We start from the raw sequence: 13,956 nt of genomic DNA on the forward strand, positions 1-13,956 counted from the left end.
AGTGCTGAATTGGATGTTCAAAGGAAAGGTTCCCCCCACCCATCATGCTACCGATGCCACCTGGAGTAAGTGGATTGCACTGATTACACAGCGAGCTCGGATGGGGAACCTCAACCGTCCAGGAATCCTGGAGGTGATCATGGACTGGCCTGAAGGCAAGAAATTTGGAACATCCCCATCAGAGGAGATACCACGTGCTAAAGAGGCCCCACCATATAACGAACTACTAGAGAATGAAAAGACGTATGCCCTCTTCACTGATGGATCGTGTCGTATTGTTGGGAAGCATCGCAGATGGAAGGCTGCTGTGTGGAGCCCCACACGACGAGTTGCAGAGGCCACCGAAGGAGAAGGAGAGTCAAGCCAATTTGCGGAGGTAAAGGCCGTCCAGCTGGCCTTAGATGTGGCTGAACGGGAGAGGTGGCCCATGCTATATCTTTATACTGACTCTTGGATGGTGGCAAATGCTTTATGGGGGTGGTTGCAGCAGTGGGAACAGGACAACTGGCAACGGAAGGGTAAACCTATTTGGGCTGCTGAACTGTGGAAAGACATTGCTGCCCGAACAAAAAGGTTGGGTGTAAAGGTGCGCCATGTAGATGCTCATGTGCCCAAGAATCGAGCTACTGAAGAACAGAAAAATAACCATCAGGTAGATCGAGCTGCCAGAATTGAGGTGTCTCAGATCGATTTGGACTGGCAGAACAAAGGAGAGCTATTTTTAGCTCGGTGGGCCCATGAGACCTCTGGCCATCAAGGAAGGGATGCGACCTATAAGTGGGCTAGAGACCGAGGGGTGGACTTAACTATGGATGCCGTTGCACAGGTTATCCATGACTGTGACACATGTGCCATAATTAAACAGGCCAAGAGGATGAAACCCCTCTGGCAGGAAGGGCGATGGGAAAAGTATAAATATGGGGAGGCGTGGCAGGTTGATTATATCACCTTGCCACGAACTCGCGATGGTAAGCGTTACGTGCTCACCATGGTGGAGGCGACCACTGGGTGGCTTGAGACATACGCAGTACCCCATGCTACCGCCCGAAACACCATCTTAGGGCTCGAGAGACAAGTCCTATGGAGACATGGCACTCCAGAGAGAATTGAGTCCGATAATGGGACTCATTTCAAAAATTCTCTTGTGGATATCTGGGCCAAAGAACACGGCATTGAATGGATCTACCATATCCCCTACCATGCACCAGCTGCTGGTAAGATCGAGCGCTACAACGGGTTGTTAAAAACCACGTTGAGAGCAATGGGTGGTGGGACATTCAAGCACTGGGAGAAGCATCTGGCAGAAACCACATGGCTGGTCAACACTAGGGGATCAGTCAACCGAGAGGGTCCTACACAGTCCGGCTCCCTACAGACCATAGAGGGAGATAAGGTCCCTGTGGTACATGTGAGGAGCATGTTGGGAAAAGCGGTGTGGGTCCTTCCAGCCTCTGGAAAGGGCAAAACCCTCCGTGGAACCGTTTTTGCGCAGGGACCTGGGTGCACCTGGTGGGTAATGGATAAAAATGGGGACGTCCAGTGTGTCCCACAAGGGAATTTGATGCTGGGGGAATGCAGTCTGTAATTACGTGTGTATGTATGTATATATATATATATATGTTTCTATGTAACTCATGTTATTACTGTTTGGTTATGTATAGATGTGTGTTAAGCATGATGTGATGATGTGGAATAAGGGGTGGAATGTTGTGGTTTTGTGGTTTTGATGCCGGTATTCCACATCAGAGCATCATGCAGCAGTTAAGGAGTTAATGCTGGGGGAGCAGCAGAGGGGAGGGGCGGAGCTCCGCACCGGATGCAGGCGGCGCTCGGGCTGGGCGCGTTGCTCTGGGCTGCCGTGGAGGTTCAGCACGTGTGCTTCCCCTGCGGGTCCTGCTTAGCGTAAGCTCATAGCTTTTGGTTTGAAACTTTTTCTCTCTCTTTCAATTGTTCAATTTTATTAGATTTAGTAAAGTTACCGTTCCTTCTCAAATCGTGCCGTTGTTTTCTTGTCGACCCATCCCTTCCCGCCGTTTCCCCCTCCCCCTCCCGGAGCGCGGCTCTGCTCGGGCGGCCGCGCGGCCACTGACGCAGTTTCTTTTTCTCTCCCCTCTCCCTTCTCGGTTTTCCCTTGGGTCACTGTCACGGACAACACCGTGACAAAATAGTATAGATGATGGTATATTTTGAGTTGTTCTATATAGATAGTGTACAAATAATACAAAAGAGAAGATGGCTCACCTTCAGGATTGTTATAGGTGTGAAGAACAATACACACCAATCGTTACCAACCGTAAAAGATTTATTGAGCAAGCAATTACCGAGCAAAACAGCGCTGGGCGGCTGGGAGTCTCTGCTCCACCAGAGGTGCGCAACGGCAGCCTCTCGATCCCACTATTTATTATTTCTTATCTCTACATTCATGTTTATCTTTCCCTTCCTGGGCTGCGCTGGCTGTTATGTGGGGGTCGTTCTCTGCCACCTGGTGATTGAGATGAAAAAGGCCGTAGGCCTCTTCAGCTTCGATCATGCACACTTAAGAGGAGATTTTCACTTATTTTTCTTTTTTCAGTTTCTTAGAAGGTCACTGCTATCTGTTGTTCATTGTCCAGTTGTTAGAACTAAGCGCTGTGGCTCCAATTTGCACAATTCCAAAGTTCTTAGACAAAACATTTATTCATGTATTTTGAGTCTTCTACAAACTACATAGTTTTCAGAAAGCAGAACACTGAAAAACACTGACACATCTGTCTCGAGTCGGTTTGATTAACAAATACAGCACTCATTTTTATCACAAGGATGATAAGGCTCGCAGGGGACTCCACGTGGAAGGGATCTCTGAGAAGAGATCCTTTCCTGGCGGTGGTCAGCCCTTAAATGGGTTTTGGGAGAGGTAGAGCCAGGCTCCCCCCATTCCAATCACACAGGTGTATCACCTCCACCTGTGCCCCCATGGCTGACTCGGTGCTCACCTCAGGTGACCAATCAGTGTTTCAGGCCATGATTCAGCAGTTCCCATACAGTTAGGGTAGGGTTAGGGTTAGATTTGGTGTTAGTGTTAGTGTTAGGGTTGGTGTAAGCTTTAAAGATTTAGTTTTACAGTAAGTTTGAGGTTATTGTATAGGGTTAGGTGTATGATTGGATTTAGTGTTAGGTTTAGGGTTAGGGCAAGGTTTAGGGTTAAAGATTTAGTCTTACAGTAAGTGTTAGGGAAGGATTTAGGTAATTTCAGCGGGTTTGGTGAAGACTGGCTTTGGTAGAAGGGTTATGTTTGATTTTGTATTAAGGTAAGGTTTTGGCTTAGGGTTAGGGTTAGGGTGCAGATTAGGGTTGGGGTTAGTGTTAGGGATAGGGTTAAGTTATATGGTTAGGGTTAGACTAAGATTTAGGGTTAGGGTGAGGGTTAGGGTTAGGTTTAAGGATAAGTATAAATATTTAGTTTTACAGTAAGTGTTAGGGTATGAGTCAGGCCGTGATTCAGCAGTTCCCATACAGTTAGGGTAGGGTTAGGCTTAGGGTTACGGTTAGGGTTATGTTTAGGATTATGTTTAGGGTTAGGTTTGGGGTTAGGGTTTGGGTTGGTGTTACTCTTAGGGTTATGTTAGTGTTAAGTTTTGGGTTAGGGTTAGGCTAAGATTTAGGGTTAATGTGAGGGTAAGGGTTAGGCTTAGGTTTAAGCTTAAGTTTAAAGCTTTAGTTTTACAGTAAGTGTTAGGGTATATTTTAGGTTACTGGATAGTCTATGATTGGATTTAGGGTTAGGGTTAGGGTATGTGATAGCTTTAGAATTAGTGTTAGGTTTAGAGTAAGGTTTAGGGTTAAAGATTTAGTCTTACAGTAAGTGTTAGGGAAGGATATAGGTAATTTCAGCGGGTTAGGTGAAGATTCGCTTTAGTAATATGGTTACGTTTTGATTTTGGATTTGTCTTAGTGTAAGGTTTTGGATTAGGTATAAGTTCAGGGTTAGGGTTGCGGTTAGGGTTAGGGTTTAGGTTAGGATTAGGGTAGGGTTAGGGTTAGGATTATGTTTAGTGTTACGGTTAGGGTTAGGGCTTGAGTTAGTTTTACGGTTAGGGTTAAGTTTTGGGTTTGGTTTGGGTTTGGGATGGTGTTAGGGTTAGGGTTTAGGGTTAGGGAACGGGTTAGGGTTACTGTTAGGGTTAGGGAACGCTTAAATTTAGGGTTAGGGAATGGTTAGGTTATTTTTAGGGTTAAGGTTAGGTTTAGAGATAGGCTTTGTGTTATTGTTAGGTTTATAGATTTAGATTTACAATAATTGTTAGGGTTAGGGCTTGAGTTAGGGTTAGTGTTAGTGTGGGGTAAATAACTCCAAAGGATGGTACTTCACAAAGAAGTAGTATAGATGATGGTATATTTTGAGTTGTTCTATAGATAGTTGTCACCGGTTTGCGGGACAGTTTGACCCAGTACCGTGACAATTGAGGCAGGGGACCCACGGGCCCACACCCTGGGGAAGGGGAAGGGGAAAAGGGAAAAAAAGGAGAAGGGAGATGGGCCTAGGAACAAAACAGCCGCAACGATCTGAGGAGGAAAGCTAATTTAGTAAATAAGATAGCAGAAAGAAAAATAACACAATATAATATAATATAATATAATTGGAATTGAGGCAAATGAATCAAATAAAATGAACAAGAGAGAGAGTGTCCGATAAACCGAAGGCCTTACGCTAACGCTGAAGGCGGACGGCTGCAACAAACACCCACTGCCGAGCTCGGTCCTGAAGGGAAGAGAGAGTCCCGTGACCGCAGACAGTTTTTATCTTTCCCTCTGGGCGGAAATATGTAAAAATGCAAAGCATCGCAAAGTCCTCTGGGGAATGTAGTTCTCTTCTGAAACAGGTACATCCAGAACTATCGACGATCCACAGAGCTGGAGCATTAACTCCTTAACTCCCAATACACCACGCGATGTCATGATGTGGAATATCAGTAATACAACAAAAATCATAAAACCATAACATTCCACCCCTTATTCAACATCATTTCATCATGCTTAATATATATATATATATATACACATAAAGAAACAATGATTCACAAGCATTATATAAAAACACATACGACATACATATATACATATATACATGCTAATAGAATTACTGAGGGCACTCTCCCCACATCAAATTCCCTTGTGGTAGAACACTGAACATCCCCATTCTTCTGTTTCACCCACCAGGTAGACCCAGGTCCCTGAGCAAAAACAGTCCCACGGAGAGTTTTGCCCTCTCCAGAAGCTGGAAGAACCCAAACCGCTTTTCCCAACAAGTTCTTCACATGTACTACAGGGACCTTATCTCCCTCTACAGTAGGTAGAGAGCTGGATTGGGCAGGACCATCGCGATTGATGGATCCTCTGGTGTTGACCAACCAGGTGGCTTCTGACAAATTCTTCTCCCAGTGCTTAAATGTCCCGCCACCCATTGCTTTCAACATTGTTTTTAACAACCCATTGTACCTTTCAATTTTACCAGAAGCTGGTGCATGATAGGGGATATGATAAATCCACTCGATGCCATGAGCTTTGGCCCAAGTATTTACAAGAGAATTTTTGAAATGAGTTCCATTATCGGACTCAATTCTTTCTGGAGTGCCATGTCACCATAGGACTTGTTTCTCGAGCCCTAAGATGGTGTTTCGGGCGGCAGCATGGGGTACCGCATATGTTTCAAGCCACCCAGTAGTTGCCTCCACCATGGTGAGCACATAACGCTTACCATTGCGAGATCGTGGCAAGGCAACCTGCCACGCCTCCCCATATTTATACTTTTGCCATTGTCCTTCCTCCCAAAGAGGTTTCATCCTCTTGGCTTGTTTAATTGTGGCGCATGTATCACAGTCATGGATAACCTGGTGCAATGGCATCCATAGTTAAGTCCACCCCTCGGTCTCTAGCCCACTTATATGTTGCATCTCTTCCTTGATGGCCCGAGGTCTCATGAGCCCACCGAGCTAGAAATAATTCACTCTTGTGTTGCCAAGTCCAAGTCTACTTGAGCCACCTTAACTTTGGCAGCTCGATCTACCTGATGGTTATTTTGTTGTTCTTCAGTTGCCCGGCTCTTAGGAACATGAGCATCTACATGGCGCATCTTTACAACCACATTCTTTATTCGGGCAGCAATGTTTCTCCACAGTTCAGCAGCCCAAATAGGTTTACCCCTCCGTTGCCAACCATTTTGTTCCCATTGCTGTAACCACCCCCATAAAGCATTTGCCACCATCCATGAGTCAGTGTAAAGATAAAGCACTGGCCACCTCTCTCATTCAGCAATATCTAAGGCCATCTGGACAGCCTTTACCTCTGCAAATTGACTTGATTCTCCTTCTCCTTCAGTGGCCTCTGCAACTTGTCGTGTGGGGCTCCACACAGCAGATTTCCATCTGCGGTGCTTACCCACAATGCAACATGATCCATCTGCGAACAGGGCATATCTCTTTTTGTTGTCTGGTAGTTCATTATATGGTGGGGCTTCTTTAGCACGTGACACCTCCTCTGCTGGCATTGTTCCAAACTTCTTAGCTTCAGGCCAGTCCATGATCACCTCCAGGATTCCTGGACGGTTGAGGTTCCCCATCCGAGCTCGCTTGTGTAATCAGTGCAGTCCATTTACTCCAAGTGGCATCAGTAGCATGATGGGTAGAGGGAGCTGTCCCTTTGAACATCCAGCTCAGCACTGGCAGCCGAGGTGCCAGGAGGAGCTGCATTTCAGTACCGATTACTTCGGAAGCAGCTCGAACCCCCTCGCACGCGGCTAAGATCTCCTTCTCAGTTGGAGTGTAGCGCTCCTCAGACCCCCTGTAGGCCCGACTCCAGAATCCGAAGGGTCGGCCTCGGGTCTTTCCAGGAGCTTTTTGCCACAAACTCCAAGTGGGACCTTCCTTTCCAGCAGCAGTGTAGAGGATGTTCTTTACATCCTGTCCCATCCGCAATGGCCCTGGCTATCAAAGCACGGGCTATCTCCTGCTTAATTTGCTCAAAAGCCTGCTGCTGCTCAGGGCCCCATACAAGATCATTCTTCTTCCGCGTCACCCGATAGAGAGGGCTCACAATGAGACCGTAGTTTGGAACATGCATTCTCCAAAAGCCCACTACACCCAGAAAAGCTTGGGTTTCTGTCTTACTGGTGGGTGGAGACATGGCAGTAATCTTGTCAATCACATCTGTTGGGATGTGACGACGTTCATCTTGCCACTTCATACCTAGGAGCTGAATTTCTTGTGCAGGCCCTTTCACTTTGCTTTGCTTGATAGCAAAGCCAGCTCGTAGGAGAATTTGGATAATCTGCTCTCCTTTCTCAAAGACTTCCTCTGCTGTATTGCCCCATACAACAATGTCATCAATGTATTGCAGATGCTCAGGAGCACCACCCTGTTCCAATGCAGTTTGGATCAACCCATGGCAAATGGTTGGACTGTGCTTCCACCCCTGGGGCAAACGGTTCCAGGTGTACTGAACGCCCCTCCAGGTGAAGGCAAACTGCAGCCTGCATTCTGTGGCCAGAGGAATTGAAAAGAAGGCATTGGCAATGTCAATGGTGGCATACCACTTGGCTGCTTGTGACTCCAGTTCGTACTGGAGTTGTAGCATGTCTGGCACAGCAGCACTCAGTGGGGGTGTGACTTCATTCAGGCCACGGTAATCTACCGTCAGCCTCCATTCTCCACTGGCTTTACGCACTGGCCATATGGGGCTGTTAAAAGGATACTTTGCATACTTTGATACCAACTGACTTTGATACCGGTGCTTTCTTTGGCTGGTCAGATGTGCCTGGGAGGTTTTCCTCTTTGGTCTGAGCCTCAGTTTGGACACTCTCTCTCTCCAGAACAGTACATATACCTCGGTAAGCATAAACCAAGCCCCAGATAAGCTGTTCCACCTCAGATCTTTCTGAGCCGCAACACCCATTACTCAGATACAGGCCTAGCTCCTCAGGATCCTGCAAGTGTTCAGGAGTAAAATCCCATGGCACCGGGGGACCCCATGCTTCTAATTTATTTCCTAAAACTCTCCACTTTCCCTGCCATTCAACATTCTCTGTTTCTGGGAAAAGCTTCCTCCACATGGTGTAAAGTGCTATTATAAGGGATGTATTCAACAGGTCTAATATCCCAAATGCTAACGTAGTCCCTAAACCCTATATAGGGTTAGGGCAAGGCTCAGGTTAAGATTTAGCATTACAGTAAGTGTTAAAGCAGGATTTATGTAATTTCAGCGGGTTTGGTGAAGATTGTCTTTAGCAATAGGGTTATGTTTAGATTCTGGATGAGTGTGTGGGTAAGGTTTTGGCTTAGGGTTAGGGTTAGGGTACGGATTAGGGTTGGGGTTAGCGTTAGGGTTAGGGTTAAGGTATAGGGTTAGCATTAGGCTAACATTTAGGGGATAGGGTTAGTGTTAGGTTTCGAGTTATCATTAGGTATAGGTTTCGGGTTAGGGTTAGTGTTAGGATTGGGTTAGGGGTTAGTTTGGGGTTTGGGGTTGGTGGATTTAGGGGTAGGATTAGGTTTAGGTTTAGGGTTAGGTTTAGGTTTCGGGTTAGGTTTAGTATTAGGGTTAAGGTTACGTTTATTGTTAGGGTTATGTTTAGGTTTAGGTTTTGGGTTAGGCTTAGGGTTACGGTTAGTTTTGGTTTAGGGTTAGGATTAGGGTTTAGGGTTCGGGTTAGGGATAGGTTTGTGTTTGGATCAGGATTAGGATTAGGGTTAAGGTAGTTATAGGGGTTGGTTTAGGGTTAGAGTTAGATTTAGTGTTAGGGTAAGGGTTAGTCTCAAGTTTAATGTTAGGGTTAGGGTTAGGATAAGGGTTCGGTTTAGGGTAAAATTAGGGTAGGGTTAGGGTTTGGGTTAGGGTTAGGGTTATGGTTAGGGTTTAATTTGGAGTTGGGTTTGGTTTAGGTTTAGGGTTAGGTTTATGGTTAGGGTTAGCTTTAGTGTTCGGGTTTGTGTTAGTTTTCGGGTTAGGGTTTAGGGGTTCGTTTGGTGTTGGGGTTTAGGGTTAGAGATAGGGTAAGGTTTAGTGTTAAGTTTAGGGTTAGTGTTAGTGTTAGTATAGCGGTTTGGTTTAGGGTAGGGTTAGGGTAGTGTTAGGTTTAGTGTTAGGGGAAGCGTTTGGGGTTAGGGTAAGTATATAGGGTTAGGGTTTAGGGTAGGGTTTTAGGTTTAGAATTTGTGTTAGTGTGAGGGGTTAGGGTTAGGGTTGGTGTTGGGTTTTGGGTTGGGGTTGGGTTTGCATTTGTTGTTGGGTTAGGGTCAGGGTTTGGGTTAGGGTTAGGGTGTAGTGTTACATTTTGTGTTAGTGTTAGGTATAGGGTTTGAGTAAGGGTTTGGGTTTGTTCTTAGGGGTTTGGGTTGGGGTTGGGTTTGGTGTTGAGGTTGCAGTTTGTGTTAGTGATAGTGTTAGGGCCAGGGTTTGGGTTAGTGTTAGGATTAGGGTTGGGGTTAGGGGTAGGGGTAGGAGTCAGGATATTTTTGGTCTAGGGTTGGAGTTTAGGGTTATTGTTGGGGTTAGGATTGGAGCTTGAGGTTGGGTTTTGGGTAAAGGTAGGGGTAAGGTTCGGATTAGGGTTAGGGTTAGTGTTAGTGTTAGGGTTAGGTTTAGGTTTAGGGTTAGGGTTAGGGTTACGATTTAGGGTAATGTTGAAGGTTAGGGTTTGGGTTGGGTTAGTGTTAGGGTTTATGGGTTTGGTTTTGGGTTTGGGGTTGGCGACGGGTTTGGGGTTGGGGATTGTGTTGGTGTTAAGGATAGGGTCAGGATTAGAGTTAGGGTTAGGCTCAGGGTTAGGTTTAGGGTTTAGGGTTATAGTTTAGGGTTAGGGTTAGGGTTAAGGTTAGGTTAAGGGCTTGTGGTTGGGTTTGGGGTAGGGGTAAGTGTAGTGGTAGGAGTAGGATTAGTTTTGGTTTAGTGTTAGGGTTAGGGTGAAGTTTTGGGTTAGGGTTTATGGTAATGGTTTAGGGTTAGATTTAGGGTTGGAGTTACGGTTAAGGGTAAGAGTTTAGATTTAGGGTTGCGTTTGGGATTGGGTTAGGATTAGGGTTAGGGTAAGGTTTAGGGTTAGGGTAAGAATGTAGGTTTAGGGTTAGGTTTAGGTTTAGGATTAGTGTTAGGTTTAGGGCTTGTTTTTGGGTTTGGGGTAGGGGCAGGGGTAAGTTTAGGGTTAGGGTTAGGGTTAAGTTATAGTGTTAGGGGTTAGGGTTAGGATAAAGGCTTATGGTTTACGTTAAGTGTTTAAGGTTAGGGATAGGGTTGAGGTTAGGGTTAGATTAAGGGTTAGGGTTATGGGTATGGGTTTGGGTTTGGGTTGGGGTTGTGGTTGGAGTTGGGGTTGGTGTTTGTGTTAGTGTTAAGGATGGGGTTAAGGTAAGGGTCAGGGTTAAGATTTGGGTTAGGGTTAGGTTTTGGGTGAGGATTAGTGTTAGGCTTAGGCTTAGGCTTTGGGTTTAGTGTTTAGTGTTCTTTAGAGTTAGGTTGAGGTTTAGAGTTAAGGGTTAGAGTAGGGTTAGGCTTACGCTTAGGGTTAGTGTTAGGTTTGGGGTTAGGGGTTAGTGTTCGGGTTCGGGTTGCTGTTGGATTTAGGCTTAGGGTTAGGTTTGGGTTTAGGGTTAGGTTTAGGGTTAGGTTCAGAGTTAGGGTTAGGGTTAGTGTTAGGGTTAGGGTAGGGTTAGGGTTAGGGTTAGGGTTAGGGTTAGGGTTAGGGTTAGGGTTAGGTTTAGGGCTAGGTTTAGTGTTTGGTTTAGGGTAGTGATAGGGGATGGTATAGGGTTAAGGTTAGGGTTAAGGTGTTTTTGTTTGTCTAAGGTTTGGGTTTGGTGTAGGAATTGGGTTTGTGGTAGGCTTAGTGATAGTGTTAGGGTTAATGGTTAGGGTAAGGATTTGAGTTAGATTTAAATTTAGGTTAAGGGTTAGTGTTAGGGTTAGTGTTAGTGTTAGGGATAGATTTAGGGTTAGAGTTAGGGTTAGGTATAGGTTTAGGTTTAGCATTAGTGTTAGGGTCAGGGTTCGGTTCAGGGTTAGGGTTTGATAGTGTTAGGGTTAGTTAGTGTTAGTGTTAGGTTTTGGTGTAGGGCTAGGGTTAGGGTTTGTGATTGGGTTAGGGTTAGGGCTTGGTATAGGGTTAGTGCACGAATAGGTGTAGGTTTAAGTTTAGGGGATGGTTGAGGATTAGTTTTAGGGTGTGGGTTAGGGTTACCGTTAGTTGTTAGGTGTTGTTGGCATTGGTTTTGGGTTTGGGGTTGGGGTTGCGATTGGGGTTGGGTTAGGATTAGGGTAGTGTTTGGGTTTGGGTTAGGTTTAGAATTAGGGTCAGGGTATGGGTTTGGGTTAGGGTTAGGTTTAGGGCTATGGGTTAGGGTTAGGGTTAGGGTATAGATAGGGGTATGTTTAATATTAGGGTTAAGGTTACAGTTAGTGTTACACTTAGGGTTTAGGTGTTGTTGGACTTGGGGTTGGGTTTGGGTTTGGGTTTGGGGCTGTGTTAGGGTTAGGTTTAAGTGTTTTAGAATTTGGGTTAGATTTAAGGTTAGGGTTAGGGTTATGATTAAGGATTAGTGTTAGGGCTAGGTTTAGGATTAGGTTTAGTGTTAGGGTTTTTTTAGGTTTAGGGTTAGATTTTGGGGTTGGGGTTGGGGTATGGGTAAGTGTTAGAGTTTGGTTTATTGGTAGCGTTACGTTTATTGTTCAGGGGTTAGTGTTTGGTTGGGGTTGTTGTTGAGGTTGGGTAAGTGTTGGAGCTGGGTTTGGGGTTGGGGTTGGGGTAGGGGTAGGGGTTGGGATTGGTTTAGAGTTAGGTTTAGGTTTAGTGTTAGGGTTAGGATTACAGTTAGGGTTAGATTTAGGTTTAGGGTTAGTGTTGGTGTTAGGGTAAGGTTAGTTTTAGGGTTAGGGTTATGGCTTGGGTTAGGTTTAGGCTTAAGCTTAGGGTTTGGGTTAGGGTTAAGGTTAATTTTAGCTTTAGGATAAGGGTTGGGGTTGGGGTTTGGGTTGCGTCTGGGGTTTGGGTTAGGTTTAGGGTTAGGGTTCTGGCTTGGGTTAGGGTTAGGTTTAGGTTTAGGTTAGGTTTAGGGTTAGGATTAATGTTGGGGTTGGGATTTTGGTTGGGGTTTGGGTTGGGGTTGGGGTTGGGGTTAGGGTTAGCGTTAGTTTTTAGATATTATTGTTTGGGTTTGGGTTGGTGTTAGTGATAGGGTGGGGCTGGTGTTGGGATAGTTGTTGGGATTGGTTAGAGTTAGGTTTAGGGTTAGGGTTACGGGGTTAGGGTTTGGCTTCTGGCTTGTGGTTGAGCTAGGGATAACAGTTGGGGTTTGGGTTGGGTTTGGGGTTGGTGTTGGGGTTAAGGTTAAAGTTAGGGTTAGGCTTATGGTTAGGGTAGGGTTAGGGTTACGGTTATTGTTTGGGTTAGTGTTAGGGTTAGTGTTAGGGGTTAGGGTTAGGGTTAGGATTTGGGTTATGTTTAGAGTTAGGGTTAGCATTAGGGTTGAGCTTAGGGTTAGTTTAAGTTATAGGGTAATAGGTATAGGGTTAGTGCTAGGTTTAAAGAATAGAGGTAGGGTTAAATTTCTTGTTAATTGTGGTGTAGGGTAAGTATGAGCGTTAGGGTGAAAGAAGGTTTAAGCCCTGGATTTGTTTTGTGATTGGATAAGGTTCAAAAATAGGAATAGAAATAGTGTTTTGAACACGTTTAGTGCTTGTATTTGGCATAGGGATAGACTTCGAGTTTAGTTGGTTTTTAGTCCTAGAGAAAGGGATAGGGTCTATCGTATGATCAGCTATAGTGCTCGGTTTAGAGTTTTGGTTTGTTGTAGTGTTTGGGTTAGGGTGTTAGTGTTATGGTTAAAGATAAGGTTACGTTTACGGTAAGGGTTAGGGTCTGGGATGATTTTATGTTAGGGTTAGGATTTGATTTAATATTTGCGTAAGAAACAGGGTTTGTTTGCATTTTATGAATAGATTTAGGATTAGGATGAGTTGGAATGTTATTGATATTGTTAAAATCAATTTTGAGTGTGGGCAAATACTGAGCTGCCAATTGACATATTGACCATGACATGACATTTTGTTTTTCTGCTTGAGATAAAGCTCTGCATAAGTGTTGTTCATTAAACACACTTGCAATAAATCCGTGGCTGTACTCATTTCTCTTGTTTTAAAAATCGCACGCGATCCGTCAAAGAAAGAAGCTATCGTGAAATGTATAAGATCCTGACAACGAATTTCAAACATATTTTGACTTTAGTCAACATTACAAAGTAGTACTGACAAATTTTAAAATGTTCAAAATTAAATAAAAATTAAAAATACTATTCCACGAAGTTTATAGGTGTTTTTTCCGTGCTATAAAAACTTCTCTAATTTATTCAGCTTAGCAGGTCAGAATCGGCTAAAGTGCAGGGCAGCCGGCTGATTCGCGTCTTTCTTCAGCGGCTGAGGCAGCAGAAAACGCGATTGATGCGTTTCAAGCGGATTCCGCGGTTAAGAGCGATTCGAGTTTGACGTTCGTCGCCGATTCGGCTCAGATTCGTCCAGACTCATCTTCGATGCTCCGGTGATTAATTTTACAGAGGAAATATTCGAACCGGTTGAACAGACACCAGAATCTGCGAGAGAAGCCAGCTTCACTCAAATTTCGCTTCTATACTGATATACGCTCAAAGAGCATTCAATTTCGGAAAAGTAATCAGTAATATCCGTGTGTATGAAAAATAAACGAGGAGATACGATGTTCCAGGGATAAGAGTAACAGACATCAAAAACGGTCAGAAAAATGTATGAAAACGAGGACGGAGGTGAACGTCTGATGCAGACATATATTGCAGACGGCAGCAGAGAAGAAAGGGAACACAATCTTTCCCCCAGCCTAACACCGGGGTCCTCCCCATCTCTATCGACAACGCCAGGAACGGATTCTGTCAAAAGGGTAATCGCTTTTATTTTGGAAACAGACCG

The sequence above is a fragment of the Cyrtonyx montezumae genome, unplaced genomic scaffold (assembly GCF_038088225.1).
Source record: "Cyrtonyx montezumae isolate F1298 unplaced genomic scaffold, pur_monq_1.0 scaffold_6, whole genome shotgun sequence".
NCBI lineage: Eukaryota > Metazoa > Chordata > Aves > Galliformes > Odontophoridae > Cyrtonyx > Cyrtonyx montezumae.